General features: G+C 44.4%; 1 protein-coding gene across 1 annotated transcript in view; it reads left to right on the forward strand.

Annotated features, from left to right (window-relative positions):
- The window catches only part of LOC135388268 (uncharacterized), a 543,978-nt gene that overhangs the window by 157,467 nt on the left and 372,823 nt on the right, over positions 1–13,688 (forward strand). The window contains exon 4 of the mRNA XM_064617697.1: positions 10,651–10,820. The gene's annotated coding sequence lies outside the window, so the exon portion shown is untranslated. The remainder of the gene's footprint in view (positions 1–10,650; positions 10,821–13,688) is intronic.

Genomic DNA, 13,688 nt, shown 5'->3' on the forward strand with positions numbered 1-13,688 from the left:
GAGATTTGCATTTTATGGTCGCTATAGTCTTTTTCTTATTTTCTCACTCGAAACATCGCTGCACTTGAAGCGCGCGCACACATATACACTCCTGCATATGATGCCGTAACAGGGGAGTGGGTGTGAGGGGTATGTTTAATGCTGATAGAAAACAAAAGAAGGGAAAGGTTAGACATGATGTATGCTTGCTGTTCCCCAAAGCAAACACAAACAAACAAAACGAAGCCGCGGAGACACAGAAAATTATGAAGAAATACACGAAAAGACAGCTCCTTCACTAATCGTTACGCATACAGTCATATAGGGGGCATGAGAGAGTGCCCAAAAGTTTAGCTTCCCGAAGGAATGGTGACAGCGCGGACGTCACTTCAGCGTGCTGCGTAGGGTCAAGTAGCACCGCGAGGGAAAGGTCTCGGTAGCCTATAGATGAGCGAGACGGTTGTCGATTGTTGTCGAGGCGCCAAAAAAACTCGAATCATCGTCATCATCATCATCATGAGCGAGACAGAGCAGGGGACTGGACCGGTGATCTACGTGCCGCTGGCAGGAGAGTAGTGTGTGTTGCATATCAGCTTCTACATGGGGCTACATGGGGACACTACATAGGGTAAAGAGGTGATAGAGGTTGGCTCATGTTAGATAGGAGAGGAGTTCGTGCCACGTTAAGGCGTAACAGGCAATTTACCGCCGCTCTTGCGTTATCGAAGCGTTTCAAATGCGTGCTGCATTATTGTACGTGGTCATTTGTACCTGCGACTCTTTGTACGACAGGTGCATTTCCGTAACGTGAGAGTTCTGCGCTGTTAACGTTTGAATTAGGGATGTGCCAACAGAATCCTCGAATCCACGAACCCCAGGCGGGGATTCGAGATTCGGGAATCCGAATCCGAGTGCCCGAAATCCCGAATCGAATCTTTCGAATTCACCGTTCGAGTTTGTTCGTTCGTTTATTTTTCAAATTGGCGCATCCGAAGTCCGCCGAAGGACACATTGACCGATGAGTGTTTTCTTGTTTCTTTGTTTACATTGCTCTGGACTGAAAGAGTTCGGGCAGGAACAGTTACATTACAAGTTCAAAAGTAATATGGTTTTGCTTTTGATTGTTGCTTTAGCTTTATAGAAATAATCCAGACAGATAATTTATGTATTTCTTGCAGTCGATGAACAATATGTTAAATAAATTACGTTTAAGAAAAACCATATGGTTATACTTTCTACCGAAACTGAACTATTATGTAATTTTTGTTTTCATTAAACAAACGTGTCATATTCTGCTTCAAAACACTCTCCAGTAGAAGCTTTTTTTTTGCTTTTTAACCTCTTTTTTAAAGAAAGGATTCGTAAGATTCGTATGATTCGTGGATTCGCAGAACCTTCCTTGGATTCGGATTTGGATTCGCAAAATTCTGGATTCGTCCCATCTCTAGTTTCAATTAGTATATGATGTGGGAGCGAGATTTACTGAGTACGCTATAGGTTCACCCGTAATATATACGTAGTATACGTAATATATATCGTAGTATATGGTGCTGTTCTGGACCTAGCTGTTGTATAGGCCTTGACACTGCATACCGATAGGTTGTGGACGGAAACAGAAACATCGCAAATGGTTGCACAAGTGAACGAAGTTGGGGTAGTTGGTATCTTGACATACCTTTTTTCTGTCGGTTGTGAGCAAGCAGCTGTGGTGTCAACTTCGTTCTTCCTTGTGTGTTTCTTGCTGCATTCAACAGTATATCGCAAATGGTTGCCTCGTGACAGTAGAGCTGGGAATTGTCACTGACAGAAATACCGAAAGTGGAATATGTAACCGATTTACATTATTATTGTGTGCGAGTGTGCTTTCATTCCCATTTAAATGTGCTATGTCACTGAAAACGGCGTTCGAGAAACGGTCGTTCTTGTACAATGTCTCGACCTCTACTGTTCATGTGGAGCCATTGTACAAAAATGACTCTTGATGCTCAATCATCGTGTGCCGATTAAGAAAGAGAAAGATGAGATACGTGGGAACCAGGAAGGTAAAATGTACCTACTGTCATGGCCACTGTTAACCAATCTCCCCTTTCCGTGGCCTCGCTGCGATAAGCGCCCGACTACCGGAGAACAGTGGAAATAGCAATGGACTTGTCGACCGTCACTCTGGGGGTGGTCGGTTGCAGGTATGATGTCGTTTATTGACAACACCTGTAAGAACACCGGCCCAAGCGCAATGAAAGAAGTGTCAGGAAATCATCCAAGTAAGTCTCAGATAAGCAGTCTTCTTTTGTTGCGTTGCGTTGTCAAGAAGTGATACCATGTTAACACCCGGCTATCCCCAAAATAAGAATCGACCGGTCCAATGCTGTTTTCACTGTTCCCCTATAGTCGAACGCTTATCGGAGCAAGGCCACAGAAACGGGAGATTGGTTAACAGTGGCCGCGACAGTACATGCAAGGAATTCAATACAGACACGCAGCCATAGTTATAAAAGTAATTCACAGCGAGCACCTGCTCATGATAAATATAAAATATTTATCTTATCTATTATTAAATATTTAATATTTATATTTATATAAATATTTTTTTTTATGCGCGAAGCATATTCGTGAAAGTACGTATCATGATGCTTCATTTCCCTCGTAAAATAATGGTAATGCAGCCTTCGTTACAACACAGAGCAGTTTACGCGTAGGATAATAAGATTTGTGCGATAAGCCGCCCGTATATCAGTGGCGACCGTAAAAGGTAAGTTGAGATACATTTTCGACTTGCTTTTTTTTTTTCACGTCATTCGCTTAACCAAAATGCTTTTACTTTTAATGCTGCGTAAAGATGTCCCGCAAGTGATTGGTTCAACACGCAAGTAAGGCTTCACTTTATAATTTAAAATTGATCATTGTGCCATTTGTGGTCCTGTTCTACGTAAAACAGGGGGGGGGGCATATATGTTTATTATAAAGAAAAAGAAGGGAATGCGGAAAACAGAATTCACAACATCCGTATGGAAAGGCACGTAGCACACTTTCGGAAACAAGGGCTCTTAAACTGTCTCATATTGCTCCACGTGATGCTTGAAGTCAGGTGTTGTATATCTCACAAACATTTGGCGCACAGCGTTCGTTATTGTGCGTGGAGGTAATGGCCCGTGTGCAGCGCTTCATACATTTTGCTAAACCATTGAACGCAGCTGGAAACCAGGATATCGCAGACTCGCGGGTTCCGGACGGAATTGAAAAAGGAGCGCAGAAGTTTGGCCTTTTATCGTTTATTCGTGGAGGCACAGTTAAAAGAAATGAGATGGAACACTAACGTTACAACCGCTACGTTCAGGATGATGATGAACTTTTACTTTGTCTTTGGTTAGGCCGTTGTGTCAGACAAATTCCCTCACTTTTCCTGATACTCATTTTATATAACTTATTTCGTAGGTTATTATTTAATTATTTGGGTGCGTAGTTTAGAGATTGCTACCTATGTCGACGGTAGTGTAATTTGCAAAGTGTTTAGTTTTGTATATACAGTCTAAACTCGTTAATATGACCAAATCCGTTCCCGCCGATTTTGGGCATAAAGCGAAATTGTCATATTAACGAGAACACACGTAAAGAACGCCCCCCCCCCCCCACCCCCCACCCGTGTGGATCTACTGCTACATGCTGTACTAAAATGAAGACGATTCAGTTGCTGATTTACAATTTATTTGCTAAAGAAATCCGTCAGAACTGTCTGTTTCGTAGCACTTTCAATTTGCAAGCTCTCCGCTGTCTCTATTGCGTTACAAATAGCATGCACATTTCGTAGTACACGAGCTCCTGATGCATAGATGGCCTCTCCTTGAACCTGGTGCATAACCGCTTCTTCGTCCCTGCAGTCAGCTCTGTCCGCTTGCGCTTGTTTCCAGACATGCTCATCGCGTTGCCCGTATGCACGATAAACGCAATGGTCAAGGGAGGAAACGTCCTGGCCTTTTAAGCGCTGCTTTCGGTGCAGGACTATGACTCACTAACGAATTCTGGAGACGGGGGTGTGCTTTGTACGACATTGTCCACACATGCGTCACACGGGGCCACTGATATCCTTGGTGGATCACAAAAGCCGCAAGGTTAACAGTCGGTGGTCACAATTGGGACAGAACACCGGGGTTTTCCGCCGTTCGTTCTCGAAACTGTGTTCATGGTCGACGAGGTCAACACTCGGCGGTTAAATAACGAGGGCAGAATACACGTGTTCTCCTTGGTCCGTCTTCAAAATTTCGGTCACAGTCGGATTAACAAGTTGTCATAATAACGAGGGTGAGTTACACGGTGTTTCTATGGGGAAAAAACGGTTCCATAGAAAAGCGGTCACAAAGTGAGGAAGTCGTATTAACGAGTGTCATAATAACGAGTTTAGACCGTAGATGCTTACACGCTTATACCATTTGTAAGGTTTTGATAGTGATAGTTCCTGATGAAAAGCCTTTTATCTACTATAGTGTTATTCTCCCTGTCAGCCTCCCTGGCCCACTCCACACGCCGTTCCGATCAAGCGGGCCTGCGCTGTTTATGTCATGACAATGGTGAATAACAGTGAATTAACTATAATGAAGACTGCAGAGCCTCAGTGAACAGTCATGACAAAAACAACATTTATGCCGCACCAACGCCCAATCAATGATCTGAAGTACGGCAGTTGACGCAAATGTCGACGAGTGTCGGTGGCCGGATGAATTGGGATTTCATTCAGAGCTGAGAATTGTGGCTTAAATAGAGAGAGAGGGGGGGATATGAGAGAGTAGAGAAGGCAAAAGAAAACAGAGACGATCGTCGCTCCGATACAGCTGCTCCAGGCCACTTCGTGGATGTTATATGAGGAGGTTAATCACTCGCTTGGGAAAAAGAGTTGCCGCTGCACCTACATCTTTTCTGTAGCGCACCAGGACGCATTGAATTGACTTATTATTTATTTTTATTTTTAATGCTGTGTTAGCGCCGCGACGCAACTGTGGAAAACAGTGCCGGATTTACAGTGTTGGGGGCCCCGGGGCAGTGTGCTGTGGGGGCTCCCTCGTGTATTCTATATCTATACATTGTGTTATTCGGGGTCGATATGCGTGGACAGAGGACAGATTTTTACAAAATTTCCGATTCTTCCATCTTTCTCGGCGTCGAAGTAGCTGTGGCTATCCTTGCGCACCTTACATGTTGACGCAGTTGTATCTATTATGCAGAAAGGAAATGTTGTAGAACATAGACGTGTTTCACAGGTACATGCAGTTGCATGGGTGGCATGCAAAACAGATTTCCCTTGGACAAGACCTTTTCTGGTGGGGGCCCCTTTTGTGGTGGGGGCCCCGGGGCAAGTGCCCCGCCTGCCCGCCCCTAAATCCGGCACTGGTAGAAAATGAGCGGCGTACAGGCGTAGACAGATGCAAATAGGACAGCAGGAAAAAGTGGGGGGACAGGGGTGTTAGTATGCGTCCTGGGCCGACTTCAGGGGGAACTGTGCCGACATTCGTCTGCGACGTCTTCGGAAAACCCAGGGAAAACCTCAGACGGCACAGCCGGTGGTAGGATTACTTATTATTTAGACGCATATTAGGTGGGGTTGGTGGCGAAAGGGTTTGCCGTTGTCGGCCTCACATATGTAGGTAACGTCACGACTGACGCCCTGGGAGAATGTGTCTGCTGGGGCGACTTCTACGCGAACTGTGCCGACATATGGCTAAAAGCGTCTGAAAAAAAAAAAAAAAACAGCACAAAACCCCGGAGAACACAGCCGGTTCGGGATTGCAACCCGGGTACCTCCCAGTCTCGACCTGCAATAAGATTACAATCCTGTAACTTGGCTCATTAACGAATGGGTAACTGAGCAGTGTCCACGTTCGAGAAAATTCTAAGGACGTGTCTACGTGAAATTAAACGTCGGCAAAAGCTGCTGACACATTGCGATTCTCCAGCTGCATTTCCAATCGGACACGACTTTCGAGTTCGTTGATTTAGCTCAGCACAAAATACGTAACAATAGTTCAAACCCTTCTCTCGAAGTGTACAGAAAGACCAATTAACTGAATATAAGAACTGGTGGAGAAATAAGACAAAGTTTCAAACAAGCTCTGTCACAACAGAACGGTTTGAGTTGAGCCGCGGCTACAAGCTAAATTTCCCGTTTCGCGTGGACAGGATGCGCGCGCAAACACAATCGAAATTTCCTTTATCAAGTTACCTCCACTCCTCCATAACACGTACAATCATTGTTTATTTCACGCACTGCCTCTTTGTTTCGCTAATGGCGACTCGGTGTTGTTTTGGTCAAGAGACTCTTCGCTCCCTTTTGTTTACCAGAATATACCTTTAGAGAGTATCGACACGAAGAAACCGGGGTCCCGCGTCGTTGAAAGAAAGCCCCTTTCACACGGTTAATGGTTCTTGCGGTTGCTAATGGCCCCTAATGAGTGAAACTCTATTACAAGGAGCACACATACTCGGTCTCGACGCAATTTACATTGGGTCATGTAGAGAACAAGAATCATGTTCAAGTTACGTTACCCCGTTGTAGGCTGCTGTCGCATATGTGAACAAAATTGTGCGTGCAGCTCCGCAGAGTCTGGTAATCTGTTTTTAATTTGCGAAGTAAGCACTGATGAAACCTGATAATGACATTTCGCCATATCCCACCCATTTACGTGGCTAGACAACAATGATCATGAGCGATGCTGCAGTGATCTGTCTGTGAAACTAACAGACAAAAATGGGAAAAGTCTAGCACTCGGAAGTGAATAAGATAAACCCAGAACATACGGGGCCGATTGGTACATGACTCTGGAGCGAGACGACTAAACGGGACAAGACAACACACACATGGACGTCACACTTTCAACCCTTTTCATCAAACTGCAGTTTGATTAAAAGGGTTGAAAGTGCGACGTCGATATGTGTGTTGTCTCGTCCCGTGTAGTTGCCTCGCTCCAAGTGAATGAGATAAGTATTTAAAGAGATTGAAACATTCAAATAATTTATTTTACTAAAAAAAAAACAAGGTTTCGGAGGGAGTCCGTCCTTCATCAGGTGTCTGATGCGCCTTACCTAAGGCTTCTAAAATGTATAACGAATTCTCAGCACATGGCACCAGGTTGCCATCGTCCTCGTGTTTGTCTGAAGCGGCATGTCGATAAGCGAACAAAAAGACACGAACAGCACAGGTCGAGTTCAAACTAACAACTGAGTTTATTCTATTCTGATCTATATTCAGAGCTCGTCCTGTGCTGTTCGTATCTCTTTGCTCGCTTATCGACATGTCGTCTCACCAACTAGCCCACCTCTCCACGTTAAGTAATGTCTGAAGCGACTAGCGTGGCTGGGTGCAGTATGCCGCTCCCTGTCGGCTCTGGACTTGTTTGTCATTCCAGAGCAATTTCTTGTCCACCGAGAAGCGAATTTAATCGGAGAAGTGATGGACCACAGGGAGGGTCCTCCTCCTACCTTCTTCAAATTGTGTGCAAGCCGGAACATGTATGAGATGCACACTGGCCTTCCCTTCGGTCGCAGCGGTTCTTGGACGTTATGTATCTCTGCTAGCCACCCCGCATCAAGACAATAGTGCGAATTGGTCTTATTGAGGTGCTCACGTAAACGTACCAGTTTACTATTCTGTCATTGGTTTTCGCGCTGTTCTATTCATTACCACAATTTCGCCCATACGTATGCTTCTTCCTTCTTTTTTTTTCTTCTCTTCTTTCTTCTGTCTTACAGTTCCTACACCATCCATGGGAGTAGCCGAATTTGTCGTTTGACGCATTCAATCTCTCCCTATTATTATTTTTTTTTCCAACATCAACATTGTCATGCTTCATATATTACATGCCGATAACGCTGCTGCAGAACCGGAGAAATACTGTCAACATCTTTTTCTTTGTTTCATCATTTCTCTCGTTACATATCGAGTATTTATTGTACAACTCTGTACACCTCAAATATCAACGTCACGTGACAGAAATCTATTCACGCTGAGAGCTGAGACAGAGGACCGAAAAACATCACTCAACCTTCAAAAAGCGATAAGGCATATCTACAACAACAGTGCCACATCCGGCATTACGACATTTTAACAACTAAGCCCTCGAGCATACACACAACATTGTAAGAGAGACGCAAGTGCGTGGAATGCGCCGGCAAAAGTCACAGGTAGAGATAGCAGACGTAAACTACATAAAGACGTTCAAAGCAAAGGAAGACGTGTCAAAAAACGAGCGCCCGTGGGCAACTTAAAGGCCAGGCGCAACGATATCTCTCGAGGAAACTCGGAAAGTTGTAAGACGAGTCGGAAGCACAAAAACGACTGTTTGTATATGGTTGCGCACAGAATTATTTTGCTTGACAGCTCCGTTTGATTAAAATCGATATGCGATCCATATAAAGAGTTAGGAGTGTAACTTAGCAAGAAAGCAATATTGTGAAAGGTATGTGAACGAAGGACGCGATCAATGCATGATGCTGCTTCTCGAGGAGCCGTGCTGCGAGAGATATTGGAAAAGAAAAGTGCACAGCGAAATACAGAAATATCATCTGGAAAAGTGGCAGGAGGGCACGCCTCCAGAGTTGTACAACAACGGATGAAATAATGTGAGATAAGTCACCCCACTTGTGCGCGAATGCGACAGCAGCACAAGGTAATGAAAGAGCAAGGGCATGGTGAAGATGATGAATGCTTACATCGATGTAAAAGAAATGATCTGAAGAATGCTTATCATAATGATGGTGATGATGATGAATGAATACAATAATTCTTTTCCGTGTGCAGTTCTGCGAAGCAAAGCGTTTATCTAATAAGTGATCTGGCTTGTTCACTTGTGACCCTTGTTCACCTGAACTCTCGTGTCGTGTGCTGCTTTGTGGAACTCAACGAAAACTTGCGACTGTGGTGGGAGATTGATGATGTTAAAGAAGCACTGAGGTGACCGCCATTTTTTTTTCGTTTTTCCCTGCAGAGTGTTCTGCAACGAATAAAATGAGTTCCTGCGAAGAAACTATGAGCGCGGGTGACCAACAAATCGAGCGCGAGGGCTCTGTTACGCACAGCTTTGAAATATCCTTCTCCTCGTGACAAGGACGCATCGCACAAGGAGAGGACATCGTGACGTATGCTACTCTCCTCACGTGACCAGTGACGTACTGTAACACAGCTCAAGCGGCGCCTGAGCGAAAAAAGAAAAAAAAAACTAAGAAAGGCTCGGGGCGTCCTCCCAGTCACGCGGGGATCGTGTCGGCCGTCAGCGGCTGCTTTCTACGACCGTTTTTTGTAAATTCGATTGCGCAGCTATAACGCACCGCAGAGCGAAAATATTTTGCATGCTGACTCCTGGCGGACAGCTTGACAGACGAGGCAGGATATGTCGACCGATGTTAAATGCCTCATTGCTCCTTTAAGGCTGCATTTATTATCATAAGCAAATTTCACTCTGCATCACAAAGGAGCTTCACGAAGTTAAGCTTAGGTCAGTCGATCGGTATTCTGTTAATGAAGAATTAATGTCTAAATTAATTACATACGGTTCCCTTAATAAGTAATATTCTTCTGTTGCCGAGGCTAGCGTACATGTAGTTACTGTTACCAGTTATCAAGACTTCACGTTTGTGACCCACTTCGTGACCAAGACCAAGTTCGCCATTTGCGGTACTTGCCCATGCCGACATATAGAGTTTGAACAAGCCTTATATTGGTTTTAGGCCATTGACTCTTTGTTGCTCTTTGCGCTCTGACATCATTTTATGCTCCAGGTGTGTCATGCTAGCATTTATCCAGCACGTGATCGTGGACTGTCTCCTCTTCAAAAAAAGGGGGGTGTATGAAGATTTAATAAAGAAAACGGAAAGGTCAGCCAGACAGAGGTCGGCTTGCTATTCCAAAAAGAAACAGGAAGGAAGGAAGGAAAGAAAGAACTCAAAAATCACATACACGGTCACACGATCGCACACGGTCACACGATCGTTTTGCTCTTCTCCCGCACTTTCAGGAAGTAATGTAATCGGCGCCAGCGTGCAGAACATGCTAGCAAACGACAAAGCCATTATTTTCATTCGCAGGGATCTGGAAAACTACAGTAACCTTGTCGAATTTGGCCCATATATCGCGGGCCGGCGGGCCGAGAGAAGCGATTTTGTTGCATCTCCCATAGGCTCCCATGTATTGAAATGTTGACAAACTTTAATTCGCCAAAGGTCAGTGGACCGCGTAAGGCCTTCAAAAATATGTCATTCCCTAGATAAACTCGAGGGGAACACGCCTGTAGCTGTTTCGTGTAGAAATTTAGCTAGGTTTACGAGAGCCCTGCGAACGAAAATTCCCATACACTCTCTTAAGAAGTAAGTCCGCCTTAAGGATAAGATAGGAAGAAGATTCAGCCAATGCCTAAAAAAACAGTGCACCTAACTCCGTCTTTCATTGCCACATTTCTTCACAATGTTCCATACTTAGTTGTCTAATACTTGAATTTTCTGATTACTGTAATATGCCTGTTTTAGTCGTTTGTGATCTCCGTGGGCCTAAAAACTCCAGCCCTTTCAACAGAAGACCGCCTAACTACATAAATGTTTCTCCAGTTAGCCTTCACTTTAAGTCTTATCCACGTACATAAATGATAGCCATCAAATCTCGCGTGTTTCAGTGTTCCAATTTTTTTTTCTTTTCAGAACAAACGTTCTACTGACGTCAGTGGGCGACTCTGCAAGTGCTTCATCACAGGTCCTCTTCGTGCTGTTTTCGTCATCGGATGTAACTCATCGTTTGTGGAGTATCCTATAGTTTGTTCCCATCATGACTGCCCACGCACTTGTGAATTTCAGCTACAAACTTTACGTAGGTAAGGCAATTTCACTGCTCTCTCTATATGCCTTCACTAATAGCGTGTGCAATTTGAACATTGTGTAGTGAAATATACTTAGCACACATATCCGCTCGCAGACTATACTAGAACTAGTATACCTAACATAGCGCACAACGCCAAGTCATGTTTTACTTTTCCAATCCAATCCAATGCGAACAACAGTGCAAGGTATCGGTGCTGAGTTGAAAGTTGAGAACCTGCAGTAGCAGCGGTAGAAGGTAAACTAAAATAACGAAGAGTTCATTAGCAAATAACTTAACTTTTTGAGGAATCGGTTCGTTAGAGACATCCAAGAATTAGAGAATTAGATTAGAATAGAATAGGCACGCAACCGTACAACTATCACGGGTGATTCTATCAAATGCCGTCTTCCGCTGAAATCATGTCGAGCAGACAGAACCCAGAAGTCCATCGAAAGTTTGCAACCGATCAGCAAAGAGGGTAAAGATACTTTGAGAAACAACCACAGCACCTTTGATTCACTGAACGTACTATTATTACTCCAGATAGTGTGCTATAGTTTGTGATTTTTTACCTCATTGTTCTGCCCCACCAAATGTTTCTTGCTACTCCTTTTTTTCCTCTTCTTGTTCTACATGTAGCGTGCATTGGGAACAAAGTTGGAAAGAGCCATCGAATACACGGCTCGACAAAAGCAAGGAGAGTAAAGATTACGAGTGCCCCCTTATTTCTCCTGCAGGCGATTTATGTACTCCAGTCACGGTTTCTCGGTAGACGTGATGCTCGACATAACAGTATTAAATGATAACAATGTTTGCTGGGTTGGTGTCGGGGAGGATATGTATGAGACTCTATGAGGATCTGCTGTACTTACTGCATTAGTGATGGGTCGCTACAGGCACAAAAATTTAGGATACGTTTCCCCTGTTAGGGGGCGCGCGATTCACATGATATGTCGTCATCACTGACGTCATCATAGCCAAAGACGAGAAGCCCATCCCGTATCTGTAAGGAAGCGTACCGGTGCGGGCCTACGAACTCCGTGGTATGACAACATTTATCCGTGACAACAGACTAGCCAGTATATTAATCAAAGATACAGCAGTGTCCAGCTGTTTCCCTGAAATAAAACAAAAATCAAACAACTTAGGAAGAAGGTGCTGACGTCAGGACTCGAACCTACACACTCCTGACTTCCGGTCAGAGATGCTTCCGTTAGACTATGGACAGCCCGAGGCCCAACACCCACGACACCTACACCGGAAGTCAGGAGGGTCTAGGCTAGTGTCCTAGCGTCAGCGTCTTCTTCCTGGGGTTGATTTAATCAATTCTGGGCATCAGAGCGTTGCGTGTTTGTGTTCGTTCATGCTTGTGGCCTTCCTCGGCTAATTCTCGTTACTTAGTTGTTCCTCCTCCAATCACGCCTCCACAAGGGATGACGCGTTAGTTGGGAACTCCTTTCAGGACAATGAAACCCTATTTAAACAATAATAGTGGCGTTCACTTATTTTCCACTTTTTATCGCAGTGTGCGCCAGCTGTTATTATTTTGTGGTACATTGTGTATTATGTATGTGTGATGTACCTTTGCCCCGTCGGAAATTCGTGTTATTTTTGTGGAGTGATACAAATATCGTTAACGAGCAAGAGGCCTCCCAATATAGAAATAAGATCCTTAAACCGTTTTCGTAGGCAACAAGAACAATGCAATTGGTCATGGAGATGATGATGATTATGAGGATGAGAATGATTGGAAATTGGTCATTCGTTTTCCAGTCGGTTCATCTGGGCTTTTCTGGTCCGAATTCCATGCCATCTAGACAAGAACCATGGGGTCATCTTTTAGTCCATGCAATATACCTTCATTTATCCCAGCTTCAGTGTACGGATTCTGGCAAAATACTCGAGGACCCGCCGAGGCAAACACCCCAAAACAGCGTTCACTTATCCTGTGTTAGCCAGAGACAATATCTCTGCTACATTTTGTCAAGCGGAGGCGACAACCTTGACGAATTTCCCCTTTCCCATTGTACCCATATTCTTCACGTTTGACCAGAACAGTTCATTACAAACAACCCAATCAGTCATGAAAACTGTTCACCTGCAGAGTAGAGTTCTGTAACGCGAAAACTAAGTTCGGAGAGCTACGCAGGACGCAAGAGATCCGGAGTATGTGAACATTCACGGGCATGACGGCACCTGCACCAACATCAGGCATCTAATACTTCATTGGCAGTGTCACTCGCAGTGATGGCCACCATGAATCCGGGGACACTGAGAAACCCAGCAATTAGACTGACTCTTGTGAATGCGTTACGCTCACAGAGAATGGTTGTGGCATTTGCTGTTTACAGCAACAACAACAACAACAGGTAAATTAATGATGATGGAATGTTGGGAAAGCATGACTATCGCCGAAAATGTGAATAAGAGCGATTCGTTGAATGAGGAACAGTCAAGGAAAGAATCCCATACATAACATTTTGCACCCTGAACTCAGGTGTTGAAACAGGTGTTTACGTCCAATACACATTTTTGTGCCCCATTTGAATTGGGAATATGGTGTTACAAATGGTGTTTTAATTCGTGAGAGAAAAATTATGCTTGTTTCGCAGCTCCACTCAGCAAGTAATCACATTATAGACGATAACCTGAGTTAAAAACACAGTACTTGACAGGGAAGGATGTTAGGGATTTGGCTGATATCTTTGACTCGTGCAGGCGTAGCTGTTCATTGCAAAAACGTATTCCCGTCACCGTTACAAACGTTTCCCGCCGCACCACATGTAATGAACGTGCCCCGACAAATTGTATTTCAGTAGATGATCCATCCGACACGCCATTATAGGCTACTGAGGGTGCCCAAGGTCTCTTCAAACCTCGG

This window comes from Ornithodoros turicata, chromosome 3, assembly GCF_037126465.1.
Source record: "Ornithodoros turicata isolate Travis chromosome 3, ASM3712646v1, whole genome shotgun sequence".
Taxonomy (NCBI): domain Eukaryota; kingdom Metazoa; phylum Arthropoda; class Arachnida; order Ixodida; family Argasidae; genus Ornithodoros; species Ornithodoros turicata.